Here is a 13,001-nt window from a genome sequence, read left to right as displayed (position 1 = left end):
TTATCTTGACTGCAGACTCGGAGGTGTTTGGCGCTGTTTGCATTCTTAAACTTCTACATATATTTGACGTCTAGAAATAATGAATCCTGGAAGATTAAGTTTTCAAATTGTAAGAAGGTGCCTTGAAGCTTTCCAGATTCTGAAAAAGAATTGCTCAAGACCTTATTTGCTGCACCTTTAACATTCTTGTCCCCAAAGCTATTCAGATAGTTCTCCAAAGCTGTGACTCAGGAAATAAGGGCTCCCAGGGAGTCTTTCTCACTGAATAAATCCAGGTTTAGCACCAGAGCAGGCTTCTAGTAGAAGTGAGTTAGTGTAATGATGGATCCCTCTGAGACACACTAGGATGAAATCCATCATGATAAGAGCTCTTCCCAGTCCATTTTCCTCTGCCTCTGTTCAGTGATCCTCAGAAAAACAACATGAAAGCTGACAACCACATTCCATGAACATTACTTATGGTGACTTCAGCTGCAAACATTTCCTCCTATTTTTCTCTTTGTTGTAATCATTACATGACCAAATAGCTGTAAATATTCACTATCACAATTGATTTAACCTATCTGTTTTATACGAGCCAACCTATCTGCTTCTAATTTCATTTTGCTTTCAAAACAAGTTTATGTAACAGGCTAAGATGGATTTTTGTAATTTCCAACAACTACAGACAACCAATCTAGACTTCTGTGGATCTCAATCAATTGTAGATATAATGGGATAATATCTCTGAATGAACTTTTGTCATGACAGCATTGTGGCAGGCCAAACTGCATAGATGGAGGGGCTTCAGAACAGTATTTGGCAGAAAATCCCAGTATATTGGAGACTTGCAACTGTTCAGTTCAGTATACTAGGACTGAAGTCCAAATGAAAAAGGGGTGGCATTAATAATTTTGGAATTGGAAGGGAAGGCCTGACTTCAGCTCATTTAATTTGTCAGCATTTCTGATTCTTTAGTTGCAAGCTCTGCAGAATGGCAGATATAGCTTTAAAATGCATTTAAAAGCACTAAAATACAGTGGAATGGCAGCACATTTTCCGAGGGGTACCATTTCTGCCAAAAGCAGGGAGAAGAAGCCATGTCATTTATACCAGTTGTCATCTTCCTAAATCTACCAAATTCTCTTTGCAGCTACAAAAGTAACTCTATTTTCTTCTCCTCCTTTCAGGGATTTGAAATATTAAGAGCCAGTGTAGTTGTCTTTTATTTCCCTTACTCTGCCCTTTCTAGCTTTTGTACTTTCCTTATTACTCTACATATCTCTTAACACACTCTTTTCTGTACCATTTTCCCAGCTACTGAATGCAGAACTTTGTAAGAAATCCTTAAAACAATCATCCTGGGTAAACTGAATTAGAGATTTAAAAGCAAAACAAAACCATATCTCAAGAGTTCTCTATCTCTACGATCTTCGGAAGCGTTTCAGGACAGTGTCCAAAATATGTAATGCAATTAAGATACTGTGTTCTGGAATTGGCACAGCTGAGACTAATCCTCTTCAATGCTTTGACTCAATGATAAATATTTCTAATGGCTGTGTTTATTGCAAACTTGGGGCTCCTTCTATCTGGACATGAATTCCTATCAGACAGTTTAAAGTCCTGGATTAACCTTCAAGTATTCAAAGCATTAACTCTTTTTGATTGTGAGGAGCTAACTTCCCCAGACATGAGTAAGTATACGGCTCTTGGCTAGTTCTTAGATATATTTTACATTTTGCAAGTGCAGAAAGAAAGACAGAGAAGGTTCACAGTCAGTAAGAAGCTGCAGTGATCACCACTCCAGAAGAGCCTTGCTCCCCATTCACACACTGCCTTTGGACTGGCTGGACTGAACCTGTTTGCAGGTTTATGTTTTGGTCTGAAACAAAAAGACATGAAGAGACCAACTATGGGGAGCAAGAGCTTGTAGGAAATGGCATGTTTTAATTTACTGCATCAATAGTCTGCAATTAAAAGTTTTGATAGTTTATGTGCCTACATAACTATCTACATTTTTGAGTGTAAATTAAATACACCAGTTGTGCCCGGAACTAGCTGACACAACTGAGATGTACCATTTATTTTCCTTAAATAAACCAAGCTTATTTTCCTCATTTTTTCTTTAATTTTTTATATGGTCCTATACCTGTAAAAAAAATACATGATAAATGGAAGCCTCTCCAGGGTGATCTCCTGCAGTGAATGCATCTGCCTTTTGGTAATGAAAGAAGAAACAGCTTTTTTGTTTCTTCACAAACCAGATGCAAAAGCATTGGATATTGAAATTGTAAATAGAATAGGGACAAATGGTAGATTTTTTAGAGGTTGTGCTTTTCTTCTTTGAGGCAAGATTTTTTATTAAATTTTGAAATTTAAACTGAACATAAAAGTCTTTGAAGTACAGACACCAATAGTGAGGCTGTCATTAAATGAATCTCATTAGAGTTAAGGAGAGATTCCCTGCAATGCAAGTCCTTGGAATAACATCTTACCACTTCAGTCTGAAGCACAGACCTGTTTACATAAGTGAGTTGATCAGAGACAGTTTCTGGCCAAACAAATGTTCAAGAAGATTAATGGTGAACACATGTTGTATTTTGTTATCTAAAACAACACCCACATTCTCAACTGAAATCTAGGTTATGTGATGACATAGAGTGTTGTTAGGGGTATTTCCTGTTTTTGGAGTGTTAATGCAGTGTTCATTTTTTATGCTTTTTGGAGAATGCAGTTGGGTTTTTTGTAGAAGAATTTCACTCAGTTACTAGGGAAAGGGTGAATTTTCCCTCCTGCTGTAGGGCAAAGAAACATAGGCCTGAGAGGTGCCCCAAATATGTATGTCGAGATCATATCATTGTTTTATCCACGAGGACAACAAGGAGACTACTAGGAAAAGCAGCTCCTCCCTCAATTCAAGCTCTTCTGCAGTGTTAGGATGCCAGTAAAGCTTATGGCATAGCAAGAGGTTTGGTATTACCCTGGTTCACCAGAAATCACAGTAATGTGCTGCTGGTTCTGTCAGCTCTAGGCAGTTAAGTATGACTCCGTTCTGATGAACTGATCCACAGCCTGGAGGCCTTTTTAGAGCTCCCAGTGATACTGAATAATTAAACAGCACTGATGCAGAAACAGTCCATGATGACCAACAGACCAGGCACATTTATCTATGTATTAAAGAGAAACTCAAGCCACTAAATCAAGGAAGCTAAAGAAAGCTACAGCTGGAACTAGCCATTAATATGGAACTAGAGATGTGCTTTTGGAGCAAAGGCAGCCAACAGCTTCTGTGGCTGCGTAAGGGAAGAGCATGGCCAGTAGGTCAAAGAAGTGATTCTTCACTCAGACTGCTGAGGCCACATCTGGAGTGTTGGGCCCAGTGCTGCGCTCCTCACTACAACAGGGATGTGAACATACTTCAGCCAGTCCAGGGAAGCACCACAAAACTGACAAATGGATTGGAGCATCTGACACAGTAGGAGAGGCTGAGGGCTGGGATTGTTTGTCTTGGTAGGTGCAGCATTAGAGGGAATTCTTAATAATACCTGATATAGTGGGTGTAAAGAAAATAGAGCCAGACTCTTCTCAGGGGTATCCAGTTGAAGGACAAGAGGCAATGAGTACAAACTGAAATACAAGAAATTTCATTTAAACATCAGAAATTTTTTTTTTTTTTTTTTTAAACTGAAGGATGATTCAGGATTGTCACAGGTTGCCCAGAGAGGTTCTGAGTCTCCCTCCTTGAAGATATTCAAACCCAATTGAGTATGGTCCTGAGCAACCTGTTGTAGCTGAGCCTGTTTTGACCAAGGAGTTTAGACTAAACACTCTCTAGAGGTTCCTTCTCACCCTAACAATTGTGGGATTCTGCAGTTGCAGGCTTAGCCATGCAAGTGAGTGTAATACACTGGGGATTCACTGTCCACATCACAACTGCACTCAATACAGATACTTGCTTAAAAATCACATCCTGGCTGAGCATTCAGACTCCTGTGTGAGTGAATATCTCCTAGAAATCTACTCCTCAGTGTGTCTCTGGCAGCTGCTTTCTACCTTAAAGTTCTTGTGTCCTATCTGTCAGTAGGAGAATCATGAAAATGCAAGAGCAAGGGATAGAAGAGGTTCTGGTGTATGTACCCACATAACACAGTCTGCAGCACACTGTCCTGCCTGGCATGAGAATGATCAAACACGTTGTTGCTGGGCCTACAGACCAAAGTCACGTTTTCAATCTGGCACTTCAAAAACTCTGCCTGGACTGGTTCTGTCCACGACTGCATCAGGTTATAGAGCTGCGAGCATTAGTGTTGTCCTTCTATTTTGTGTTGTTTCTCTTCAGTGAAGACTGAAGAAATACTAGCCCTTGGCCCATATCAGGGACTTCAAACAACCTTGTCATGCACCAGTTGGCGGCCATCTCCCTGTTACAGAGGGAAAACCAAAGTCAAAATATAATCTATGGCCTCCAACTCATGACTACAAGTGTTTTTAGGAGCGACATCTGAATGTCACCCCCACAGGTTACAGCTCTGTGCAAGAGAAGCAAACAGTGGGATTTGGGATGACAAAGGCTAGGCCTGCTTTTGTCAGAGCAGCATGGGAAAGGTATGGTACAGTGGAAAAAGAACCCAGGACTCCCAGCTGCTGGATCTGATTTCTACTTGATATTTTCTCCAACAATGTGTCCATTCCTTGCCAACTAAGTTCTAAATGATTCATTTTGTTACTGATAGTCATATTTTGTGGGTAGCCACTAGTCAGTTTGAGTTATTCACTTCTACAAAATACTTCCTCTAGAAGGCACTGTAAACAGAATTAATTTTTAAGTAGTTTGAGTTGTTTGAAAGCCATGAGCTATGGTTATTAATATTGGCACAGAACAGGTCACATGCTGATGATTCAAGGGATAGAAACTGGAACATTTTGGACAGAACTGATGTTTTTACATTCACTTGCCTTATATCCAGACACTCCGGTGGTATAAGTGTTAATTACACCCAAGACGGCAAACTGGGGATGTTACAGGTACTAATACGTGTAGTAAAATAAATCTTCAGATGAAGCAAATCTTGTATATTCAAGTAATTCAGTTTCCATTTCTCCGTTACAGCATGTGATTTTGTCACGCATCTCTTCTGCAAGACAGAGGAGGAGAAAGGAGTTTGTCTCATTGAAGGCAATGGAAAGTATGCTTGATATAGCATGCACAAATATGGACATGAAGCTGTGAGGCTGCACTGCTAACAGCCCTTACTGATACAAAGAAGCATGCACCCAGATTCCCAAACAACCTACAGTGATGTTTTCACTTGAAATTTTTTGCACTGAAGTTCATTCTTGCGATAAAAAATGGGCACTCCCCAGCCAGTTGGCTCAACAAGCCAAGAAATCTCGCCACTTGGTGATTGCAGCCTAGTTACCGCGAGCACAACTGTACATTGTTCTGCTTCCCTAAAAAAATAAATAAAAAAAAAATCTCCAAGCCTTGCCACTGTTTGGAAAGAACCTATAATTTTTTTGCACATGTCTAGACTGGTTTACTGCTTTTCAGTGTGACTTCTTGTCATGGTATCACAGCCAGTATGTATTTTTTGACTGCTGCTGACCAAGGCAGACTCTGAGAAGTCTTCAAAAGCAAAAGAATATGCCAGCAACTGAGTCAGTTTAAACAGCCTGCCAGGGATTTGCAGCATGCCATACAATACATTTTTGAGTCACCATCTGAAAACAGCCTTGATGAATAAGTACTCGACAAGAAAATGACCCTGAAATTCCCAGCTGGTCTTATGCCAGGATTCTGCCATGCTCCCTTTCTCTCCAAAGTCAAGGCACTTGAACTGATCTCGGTATAAATGGCTACTCAAAATGTCACGTTCCATAAGGAACATGACCTGGGGCTGCACAGGGGCTTTGACAATGCCACCTTCTGTGGAGAAACACGGGAGTCTGATGCAACAAGACACACACACACACTGCAGGGGACTGTAAAAGAAATGAGCTGCTTGGATGTCCAGAGCCGTGAGGCTAATGCCCATCTCTCTCGCATTTCAGTCTGACCAAGAACAATGTGCCTGTGGAAAACGCGTGCGAGTCCCGAGGGAAACAGAAGTTATTGGTGTTTAACTCACCGCTAGGTGTCACGACTTCTTCATTTTTAAACAGACTGCTGAGTTTTTGTACGCCTAGAGGAAGGAAAAAAGCTCAAGGTGAAGGCAAGAAGCCAGAATATTAGCCAAATACCTAGGCCAGCTCCAATCTAAATTTTTTTAGTAAAGTCATGTTGGTAGATAGCACATTCAAAAGAAATAAAAATTGAGAAATCATTTCCATCCCTTTTGCAGATTACTGCTATCCCAGACCATACTGAAACACTAAGAATGTCATTAGTGCAGATGGCTGTAAAGTTCAGCATGCTTAGTACACCACAGAACTCTTCTTATATTTCTGCATTACCCTGCCAGAAATCAGCCCCAGATGCAGTAGAACTACAGGTATATGAAAGTGAAAAAGGTTTTCCTCATACTTACGACATGATTCTTCTCTCCAGTGTGTCTCAGAACAGCTGATTTTGTTGAAAGTCCATCCCTGTTGCTACTGACAATTGCTGTATTTCTTGTGGCTTTGTAGACCGACAAATACACAGACACATCTATGTACATATTTTAATATACATTCACAGGAAAAGCACGGGTCAGGAAGCGTTAATGCAACTACCCCTCCCATTGCCACATACTTTTCCTATGCTGCTATGCTGTCCAGGGAGGTTTTACCACCTCCTGGTTTTCTGTCTTTTCTACTGAGAAAGCTGGTTTTATGTTCTCCATTGAGCTGAGAATTGTATCTCCTTTCTTGCAAGTAGACAAATTGTCTTCAGAGTAAGGCTGGAACACACTTGATTTTTAAGTGTGTGGACTGAAGACAAACCAGCAAAGGAGTGAGGAGCTCTCTCCCTCTCAAGGTTTTCACAATCCCCATCAAGCTGAGATAAAAAACTTGATATAAGAGTTGCAGCCTTGTCAGGAGGAGGACAAACATGGTTCATGAATGCTTTTCCCTTTCCCTCTGCATATTACATGTCACATTTAATGCACAAGGGTCTGGGGTGCACATGAACCCACCAGCCCAGGAAGAGGCAGGAGACCTGATACATCAGCCTAGATGCATCTGGGCACTTTTAGGAACTTGGCAACAAGAGACGACTGAAGCAGCTGCCCAGTATGGGCAGATGTTTTTTCCTCTGACCCCTTGTAGAGTACACATTTACTGGATGATGTACAGCTTGTTCTCTGAGCCAAAGGAAAAATCCAAACATTGCTGGCTGAAGTCAGATTTTATTTGACCTCTTAAGTAGTTTAACATGGTACTGGCCTTCTTTCCCATTTTAGGTCTTTCCCTTCCTAAACAGCAGAAGGGATTTAATGATACAGCTTCTCAGGCACCTACCTAATGCTCTGAGCTGGATTTTTCATAATTGCCTATAAGATAAAAGGTCTTTTGTTCACTTTTTGGGACATCTAGAAAAACACAGGGAAACCCAGAAGGGAACCTCACAAGCAACTTTTCCTCTTCTAGGTGCAAAGGGTATTTTTATTGTAATTTTTATTGTAATGTGCTATGAGTTTCCATCTTCCTATTCTTTAAGTTAGGAATTTAAGAATCAGCATTTGCATGAGAATTTAAGACTCTACAGTTTCCTGCATCCTTCAAAGTAAAGTCACTGGGTGGTCTTGGCGCCAAGCTCTCATATGGGGCCAGTAAAGGTGACTTTTATAAGCACAGAACCCAAGAGATCTGATTCACATTAAAAATGTGCAATTAATCTACTGCATAAATTAAGATTGATTCATATCCCATATTCTGTGTCGAAGCAACACAGAAAGATTTCACCCCTTAGGATTCAGTGGACATTTTGAATACTTGTTTAAAAGGGACACTGTTCCACTTTTTTCTTTTCTTTTTAATATTGTCTCTTAATTTAATATTATTCACTTCATATTCCCTTTGCTATTACAGAAAGTTACATATAATTTTCTCAATATTTTTCCAGTTTATTTGCCTTGGGCATTTGACAATATCTTCTGTCTAGTCTGCTTCACTTTTTTTTTGAATTGGAAAATGTAATAGTAAAACCACAGAAAAGTAGAGGAATTAAACAGCAGGTGCTGGGACTAAGAATATTTCCCACTCATTCTCTAAATAATTTGAGTGTATTTCAAACTACCAGAGTCTTTAATTTATAGATTTACTTCAATAATCACCATTCTTAACAAATACAGGATAAACTGAATGTCATATATTATTTGGTTTTTTTATTGCTTCTGATAGGAAATGGGAATATAATGCCTCCATTTATTTTCTGACCCGTCATTTTCATCTCCTGAAAAAAGCCCCATGCCTGCTAGATTGAAGAACCTGCCATTTCTATAGCTGTATGCTCCTTCTCTTTCAAATCTATTCTACCTATGTCTTCTCTTGTGCAGATGGGTGGTTCCTGGTTCAGTAAATACTTGTTGACTTGCAGAAGGACAAATTATTCTACAGTATTTTTGCCCTACAGGAAATAATGCCTGTCTACTGAGAAGATAATGGAAACAACCTCAGGATATCCAGATGCTTTGCTTTAGCCAAAATTATGTCTGAACATCAAGTATGAGTAGAAGAAATACGTATTTTTTCAAGAATTTCACATAAACTAGGTTAAGTGTATAGGAGGAAATGCTGGAGATCTCCTGATGTTCCTACAGTAACATTATTAACACTACAAATTGGTTTGATCTGCAATACATAAATTCTACCAATGCCAGTTTACAAATTATACTCCAACTGTAGTAGAAGGCTGGGATAGGAATTACCAGAGACATCAGATTAAACTCTTGAACAGCAGATCTAGGAGTGGATGAGTCTTGCCAAATCAGAAGCTGCTCTGAGTATATGCAGAAACATGGTTTTAGTGCTTGGGAGATCCTTTCTTGGCAAAGCTAGAGGATGTGAGTGCTTAACAGAGTCAGATTCCACACCTGGACTTGGCATCTAAACTCTATTTAAATCTCACTTCAGAGCTAAAAGAGGACATTATGCACTTGTTCTGTACTCTTCTCTTTGTTTCTTTTGCAAAACAGGGAAACTGTTTCGTAGTGCTCCTCTGGATCTATGGCCAGAAACCACCTTAGGAAAGGTAGGGATTGTTACCTGTGAGCAGAGAACTCACACATCAGTGAAGGAAGGGGAGCTGTCCTAGGGACTGTGAAGTACTTGTACACTGTGACAAAGGGGACAATGATAAAGACCTCAGACTTACATGGATCTTACCTTTTTCTTACCCAACACAACCTGAAGAGTTGAACTTCAAGAGGAGTAGACAAATACCTAGAGGGCAAATAGTAAGGTTTCCTTGTAGCCTTAAAGAGAGACAAGTGCTGATTCTGGATGAGAATTTTGACTGCTTAGGAGCAAATTTGCTTAAAAGTAGGCGATACACAAACATAGAAAGACCATTTTATAGACAGAAGTAAAATTATGGTACTTCCTACCATATTATTAATCCCTGATAAATTACACCTTAAAACAACTGACTGTAGGATATGAGAGGCTGTAGTATTCCCATTAGACACAGAGGGACTTGAAACACTGTGATATCAAATGACAAAGTGGGCAACATAATAATATGGCACTGATAAACTGTGAACACCAGTCCCTGGAGACTCTGAGAAGGCAGCTGGACTGTTCTGCTCTTGCAAACTTTCTTAAGTGCTGAATGGAGATGTGTGCATCTTTTCATGAGATGGCTGCAAACTAGGAGATCACTCTGGCTCGTGAAAATTTAATTAACAATATTCACTTGCTGCTGTGTACTGGTTTTTGGCAGATGAACCAATATGTAACCCATGGATATGGTTAATTACAATGTCTCTGAAGAAATGAAAACTAGTCAGGATTGAATTGCTAGAACACTGTACTCTGCACTCATGGTAAAGTTAGAAAATGTCTTTGGGAAGCAAAAGAATGTTGCTAAGACCTAAAGCCATCAGAAGGGGTGTCTTTCAGGAAGCTAAAATAAACCCACTGAAGTAGTTTGGTGACCCCAGCAGCAGGCAGTGAGAGCTATGTCTTGGAGGACCCACTTAACCCTGGAACATGTCACTCCATCAGCACAAGCATCTGTTTCAAAAATGCATGTCATCAAAGAGGCTGCTGAGATGAATTTGCAGCTATTATCCAAACACATGCTTCATAAAATATGCACTCAAAGCACAGAACTCAAACTGAAAAATCCCCAAGTTCTCACTGTTTCTCTATAATGTTCCTTAAATAGCAGCTGGGAAAATTAGTTGCATGCAAATCTTAATGAATGAAATCCAAACTGCTATCTCCAAGCTTTTGACTGAATGCCACTGGTGGGTTATTTACCAATGATACTGTTCAGCTTATTGGCCTTTTTATTCCAGACTGGTGTGCCTAAAGCAGTCATTTATGACAATGGCCTGATTTTCACAGCAAGTGTTCCCATATGCTCCTGCTGGAACTGTAGTTTTCAGAGTCTCTAAAACCAGTCTGCTTTTTTGAGTGGTTAAAGATGGCTTTTAGTTGTGTAACTTTCAGGCATCCCATATCAGAGAGTTTAGGCCAAGTGGAGAAAGTTACAGCAGATCTCAGGCAGTTGCAAAGTCCTGCCAAACCCCAGGGGACAGCTTATTCATCAGATTTTATATACTGAAAATTGCATCTTTGCTATCTGGGAGTTGCACAGTCAGTCAGCAATCTTCTCAGGCATGAACACTGCAAGCAGCACTGAAAACAATGTGGGGTTTTTTGTTTGGGGTTTTTTTTTATATGGCATGTCTCCAACCAGCTGGACTGAACATCCTGGGCAGCCCTAATGTGGACTGGTCTCCCTGATGACCACAGAAACTGCTCATACCCAAGCAGAGCACATTTTGGGCATCACAGAGAAATAATGTGCTGAATGGTAAACTGCTGATCAATGCAAGCACTGAGCAACTTGGTCTTGATTAACATTTTGCCAGTCAGTGTTAATTGGTCAAGCTTTAGTATTGCTTCATTTTGGGCAATCTTTTCTTGCTTTGATTTTATCTCTTGGCTTTGTCGAGCTGTCTTGGCATGGTAATGACATGCTATTCAGGGAATTCAGATGGTAGTCACATTATTTGGTATTTCTATGCTAAGTGGCATAAATTTCAACCTGCTTGTTTTGTCCTTGACCAGGAATTTTTATTTGCATTTTTTCTTCCTTCTTTTGTCAAGGAGGGCAAGACAGATGTGCTGGTATCCGATTTTTAAAAATAGTCATTTGATTGACCTCACTAGGATTAACCTGTCAAGATAAAGGAGTGCCTGATGGACATCCATTCAGGAGTAGGTAGCAAAGGGACTGTTTGTTTTCAGACTTTTTTGGGGAGCATGCCTTTGCCAGGCTGTCAAAGTTTGTGCATGCTGAGCTTACTGTAGAGGGAATAACTTCTACATAGCCTGAGAGAAATGACATTTTTAAAATACCATCTCTAATTTATTGGGCTATCTAAGGCATACACGCAGAAATGTCACTTTGGAGCTGGTGTCACAGTTCTGGGATATGAGCTCCTATTACTGCCAATTTGCCACTAATTGGATAAATACCTCAGCTGTTTTTGGTCTCATGTTGTTCCATCACAGTTAGTACAGGTGAGTACCTATCCACGGATGCTCCTGGAGTGAGCAATCACAAATCCAATAAGCCACCAAAATCCTGCACGCAATCTCCCAACTTTATGGAACAAGAACTGAAACCTGGCTAGCTCTGCTTCATGTATTTGACAGATATCATGTGTTCTGTCCCTTAAAATACCGTTGTACAATTCAATATATGGGTTTGATGCCATTGGGGAAAGCCAAAGGGAAAGGAAGTTTACTCTTTTCACAGAAACGCAAGGACTTTGCGATTTCCCTCCCTTACGAAAATGAGGTCAAAGAGATAGAGTGTCAATGAAGAAGTGCAGAAGCTCTCTTGAGTCCACTGTGTGAGCACCCACTGCCAGCAATGATTCAAATCCCAAATATTTCACTATTTGAAGCAGACTGAAGTTCCTATAAACCCCTGATAGTACTGTTATGGATGAATGCCCAGTGTTAAAATCCAGAGAACAACAGTATGCAAGAAACACGATGTATGGGAAGTACTACATGCCTTCCTTACAATTTACCTGCACTATCTTTATGATGATTAGGCAACATTTCCCTGAAGGCCAACTGGGTCATATGAGGTAAATCACGTATTGAGCAGATTTTTTTCGCCAGACATTGGCAGCAAGAATTGAATCTGACATCTTTTACTAGACATTAGTCTCTGGTTCTCTGGCTCTGGCTCGCAAATGCGTCGCCAAGACACTTTGCCATTCCTTTATAACTAGTATTATTCAGAGTTATAATTTATTGGAGCTTCTGTGCTCTTCTTGCCTTGACTGGAATAAAATAAAATCCAGAAATGTCCATTTCTGTTTATGACCAAGAAAAATATTGTCAATGTAGAGAGGTAGAGAGGACAAAATACCTAGAAATAACAAGAGGATGTTTTAGGAAATTGAATTTATGTGAATAGCTTACACAGGAGTCTTTTTGAAATGGTCATTTTAAAATGAGGGGTCTCATATGCTTGAAAGGACTGGACAAAATGATGTTAACATGAAAAATCTACTTAAGAATAATGAAGCAGCTTTGCTTTTTAATGTGCTCAAATGTATTATGTGGGAAGTTAATTCCATTGACGGATTGTGTCTACAGATTGAAAGATGAGGGTTGAAAAAATTATCTCCGTACCCTGTCCTTTATGTGGACCCTCAGTGGAAATAGATATAAAATCTAAAAAAACTTGTCTTTTGTCTAGTTTGCTATTAGTGTACTACTCTAATTTTTCTTTTGGTGGTATCATTAAAAAAATTTGACATACCTTATCAATCAATATTTCTAGCTGTAGGACTGCTTCTGAGCTCACTCTCTGGTAATCAGGTGCATGATTCTAAAGCAGTTTT

General features: G+C 39.8%; 1 long non-coding RNA gene across 1 annotated transcript; it reads right to left on the bottom strand.

The window, feature by feature from the left end:
* Window positions 1-4,595: 4,595 nt before the first annotated feature.
* Window positions 4,596-9,439, bottom strand: LOC125321679. The gene is made up of 4 exons (XR_007201643.1): window positions 9,289-9,439; window positions 6,507-6,628; window positions 6,108-6,161; window positions 4,596-5,114 (listed from the first exon to the last, which is right to left on the bottom strand). It is a non-coding gene; the product is annotated as an uncharacterized LOC125321679 (long non-coding RNA).
* Window positions 9,440-13,001: the final 3,562 nt, after the last annotated feature.

The sequence above is a fragment of the Corvus hawaiiensis genome, chromosome 2 (genome assembly GCF_020740725.1).
Source record: "Corvus hawaiiensis isolate bCorHaw1 chromosome 2, bCorHaw1.pri.cur, whole genome shotgun sequence".
NCBI lineage: Eukaryota > Metazoa > Chordata > Aves > Passeriformes > Corvidae > Corvus > Corvus hawaiiensis.
Note: the sequence above shows the minus strand (reverse complement) of the source record. Positions and strands in the feature narration are given on the sequence as shown.